Below are 478 nucleotides of genomic sequence, written 5' to 3' on the forward strand. Positions count from 1 at the left end.
AAAACCTGAAACACACTTAAACAAATACAATAAATAACAAAACAAGATAATATACTATTAAAAAAACTAAAAGACACAAGGATTCACAAATGAAGGCTCAAATCCAATCTAAGCTTTTTACGGCTTTCCTTAGTTGACCAATTTATGTGACTCATGAAGGGATCAATTATATGAGTGAAAGATTGTAGTTGGTCAATTAATTATTCAGCAGTAGAAGTAGAGATTATGATTTGTCATATCGATGATGTTAGAGATTCTTGTTCCACAGCATGATCAGGAAAGGACAACAATTTATCATAAAAACCATTAACATTTAACAAACCTATGGGTTTATGATGAATATGCAGTTAGGCTTAAGAGAAAATATGAAAGATTTCTTTGAATATACCTAGACCACTTGGTAAGGAAATGAAGGCATCAACATGTTTAAACATTACATTCATTCGATCAGACATTGTGGAGACTTGTAGTTCCTCTC

Source organism: Populus euphratica, unplaced genomic scaffold, assembly GCF_000495115.2.
Source record: "Populus euphratica unplaced genomic scaffold, PopEup_1.0 scaffold1469.1, whole genome shotgun sequence".
Taxonomy (NCBI): domain Eukaryota; kingdom Viridiplantae; phylum Streptophyta; class Magnoliopsida; order Malpighiales; family Salicaceae; genus Populus; species Populus euphratica.